Source organism: Setaria italica, chromosome VI (assembly GCF_000263155.2).
Source record: "Setaria italica strain Yugu1 chromosome VI, Setaria_italica_v2.0, whole genome shotgun sequence".
Lineage (NCBI taxonomy): Eukaryota > Viridiplantae > Streptophyta > Magnoliopsida > Poales > Poaceae > Setaria > Setaria italica.
The window spans coordinates 24,728,921-24,732,936 of NC_028455.1; the positions used below are offsets into that span (position 1 = coordinate 24,728,921).

The following is a 4,016-nucleotide window of genomic DNA, read 5'->3' on the forward strand; positions in this document are numbered from 1 at the left end:
ATATGCAATGTTCTCCAGGCTCACATGATAGCCGACTATGAATGTATCCAGAACATGGAACAGGAAGGATTGGCTCGGATATTGACAATTACAAGACATGCTGGATATTGATACCTGTGATTGTTGGCCACTTGGCCGTGGTTATCTCTGGGCGTTGTCGTTCATTTGTTCTTGTAATTACAAGCAAAAGGCATGCGGGAGTCATGGTGTGCTTAGTTTGCTATTGTACGATGAATTGGTATAATCAGCAAAAGTTTTTGTACATCACTACTTCTTTTTCACGTGGCAAAACAAAGGAGGAATTATACATTATACAATACAAATCAATACATTATCCACACACCAATAAAGAAAAAAGTTACACAGAAGATGAGCTGCTAGTGTATATTCCTACGTAGTCTGCAGAGCACATTGCTGTATGGCTAGCCTAACATGCAAAACGCTTCTGAAAGTTCAGAACTCGGGTCTGCACACGCATCTCATCAGTCACTGGTAACGTTCAAGGAGAACTTGGACAGCAGGTTCGGAATCCCAGCTATGACCGGACCATAAACCTGCAAATGGTGTTCGATAGGACGTGTGTTAAGGGGAACCTCCTGGGTCCTGAACTCCAAAAATCTCTGAATCCAAAGTTTCCAACATACCTGGGCGTTGTTATGAATCTGTGACAGAGGCACAGCCAGCAGCTTCATGTTCCTCGGCACGACGAACTGACGGGGCATCGGCAGCCTGATCAGGAACAGTTTGAAAAACAATCTTCCATCCTCAACAAAAATCTCGGTTGTTTTTATGCAAAACTAAAGAGGTTTCAATCCCGAGTCTAAATTTTGTAGTCCATAGAAACATCTTTAGTCCCGATTAGTATTATAAACCTGGACTAAAGGGTCCCCACGAGTTACTAAAAAAATTGCATCTCTTACTTAATTAGATGTGTTGTGTAGGTGAGATGATAAGGAAGCTATGTGCGAGATTTGAGGTTGTTGGTTCAAATCCCACGCGCATGCGTATATTTTGTATGAAAAATCGCGTGAATTGTAACTTGCAACGTGCGCGTGTGGGAGGGCCTCCTAGGAATTTAGAATATTTTTTTTGGCGCAATAAGCTTAGAGCTTAGATACACTTGATAAGGCGACATTTTATACCTTTGGCACGTGGAAGTTTGGAGGCATGAGGCATGTATGGAAACGGGCTGACCTCAAATTCAGATCTCCACCACATCCCAATGCACTCCCAGACCTAGTCAATAGCCAACGTGAACAAGGATCAAACGTTTTGGATCATCCTATTCCTGCCTTGCCACCTTGGCATCAGCGTTGACACACCATGAAAAATTGTGCTCACTGTCAGGTTTTCAACAAATTGAACAGTGGATTCAAGAATTTCCTCTGCCTGCACTAAGGTTACCTGCCAGTCATCCTCATCCTCGGCATCGGCCTGGCCATCGTCGACGATGGACAGCTTGCTCGAGAGTTTGCGCTTGAGCCCTTGGACATCTGAAAATGCAGTCAGCACATGCATACGAACAAACCTGTCAACCTCCAGGTAATTTCAGGGTACAACATATACATACACATACACAAGTTTGTACTAGCTCACAAATTTGCAGGAAAATTCAGGGTACAGTAGGGTAAAACACTTGCGAATGTATGGCAAGTACCTTCCTCGCCGGTCCTGAGGCGGCCTCCCGGGAGCACGAAGGAGGAGTTCAGGACCTGCAGCAGCAGCACGAGAGGGGTGTTCGGACAGCTCCACCTGCAAACAAACCAAACCAAAATTCAGAGCCTGCTCTGGTCGCTTGCCGCTGAACGTTGTGCCAACATCATGCGGCTACACGAGCGATCAAGGCATGTGCGATTGCTCAGATATGAAGCAGAAACGAAGAGCCGCAGAGGTCATGGTCTTACCAGGAGGACGCCATGGACGCTGGTGCGGAGCCCGTGGGCGGCAAAGCCGCAGGCGTGAAATCGGCCCAAGCGGCCAAGCCAAGCAAGAGGTAATCAGCAGGCCCCCAGACCTAGAGAGCCCAAGGACAGAGTGGGGTGATGGCGCGGCGGTAGGTGGCGGCTGGCAGTCCCTTGGCCTTGAGCCGGAGCGCGCGGTCGGCGGCCGTCTCCACGCCGCGGGGCGCGCCGGCGGCATCCTTGGCGCCGAAGTAGTAGCGGCTGAGCAGGTATATCTCCACCCCGTGCTCTCTCGCCGCCGCAGGCGCAGGAACAGCTGCCACCTCCATCTCGAGCCCCATGTCGATCTCACCGGAGCGCGCGGAGGCGCGGGTTATATAGCAGCGCCGCCCGCACGCCGTGAAAGGGAAACAAACTGGAGCGCGCGAACCGGCTGGAGAATAGAGAGATTTTGATATTTGAAATCCAATACGCATGCCTCACTAGATATGACATTGAATTCGCATGCCCTTTTAAAAATTGACATCGTGCACGTGAATTATTTCGATTCGGAGGATTCTTGCACTTTTCCTATTTTCTTTTATCTTTCCTTTACTTTTTCTTTTTCCAGCACGGGTGACATACCCGTTTTGCCCTGCCCCTATTTTGGTCGTCTTTCTCAACTTGTTTGTTCTTCTCTCTGTATGGCCAGAAGCAGGCGTCGCCACCGCCCTTCTGTTGCTCTGCCGTGGGTGCCCCCACTGACCCAAGGGAGCTCACCGGCAGCCGCGTCCCCCAAGGCATCTCCTCCCCTGCTGACCCTGTACACACGTATTTGCTTCTCCTCTGCATCTCCCTCTCCTCCCAACCCAACCATGGCCAAACCTCGCCTGCAGAGCTCTCATCCATGGCCACCCGTAGTCCTCCTCCTTCCATGCCCTAATCCCCATTGAGAACCCTCAAAACGGATTCCCCATCGTCTCCTCTATCTCCTAGTGCTCTTCCCATCCCAGTTGGTCGCCGGAACCCTAGAGTCGGTGAAGTTCTGGCGGTGCCGGTGGCGTGCCGCTTTTCCCAACACCGTCGTAGATAAGGTGAAGGGGCAAAAGGGGCTTGGAAAATGAAAAGAAAAAAGAAATAAAGGAAAATAGAGAAAAGGAGCAGAAATCCCCTGAATCAATAGAATTCACATATCAAGTGTTATATTTTGAAAGTTGTGCGAATTGAAGGTTATAAACAGTGAGGCTTGCAAATTTGATGTCAAATATTTAAATTTCCGAATAGAAAGGTGGGAGGAGAAGACGCGAGAGGGACAGGAGGATTTGGGAAGCTTCTGCATCTCTGCTGCCATCGGGTTCTAGTTTGTGGGGGTCAGGGGAAGGGGGTGAGGCGGCAGGAAGATAGCGTCGGGAGCGGGAGGCGCGGGATGTGGTGGCCGGGGACAACGTGGTGTGGCGCGGAGAGAGCCAGTCAGACAGGGACAAAGGGACGGTGGCGTGGCGGTACTCGGCAGTCAACTTGACTGGCACTGCGTGTGGGACCATGTGGGTTGGTTGACTTTGTTGACCGCTCGAGTATTGGTCTGCGGAGGATGTCTTTGAAGGTTGAAAGCAAACCTGTAGAAAAGCAACAAATGTGCAAGCCTTGCTTAACTTGCTATTGGGTACTTGAAGCATGCATTTGCAAAAGAAAGAAGAAATTGTTATGGTATATCAATGCATATAAAAATGATCCATATTTGAAGCAAGCATTTGCAAAAGGAAGTATAAGGCATCGTTTTGAGTTTAAACACACACGCTATCAGCTATCATGTACTATTCTTAAATGTAGAATACCATTGACTTTTTTTTATTCGTTTAACTTTTTCTTTTTTTTACAAATACTTGTGTGAATAAATAAATATAAAAGTTAATTTTAAAATAGCTTTGGTGTTTTTTTTGAGAATTCAGGAGGGGTTGCCTCCTACTGGTTATATTGATAAAAGGAGCGTGAATATTTACAAGAAAAGGAGAGAGAAGGGAGCCAATTTTTCTTTTTTTAACAAATACTTGTGTGAATAAATAAATATAAAAGTTAATTTTAAAATAGCTTTGGTGTTTTTTTTGAGAATTCAGGAGGGGTTGCCTCCTACTGGTT

At 47.5% G+C, this 4,016-nt stretch overlaps 1 pseudogene; it reads right to left on the reverse strand.

Moving 5' to 3' along the window:
- Window positions 1-482: 482 nt before the first annotated feature.
- LOC101780189 lies at window positions 483-2,242 on the reverse strand (annotated as a pseudogene).
- Window positions 2,243-4,016: the final 1,774 nt, after the last annotated feature.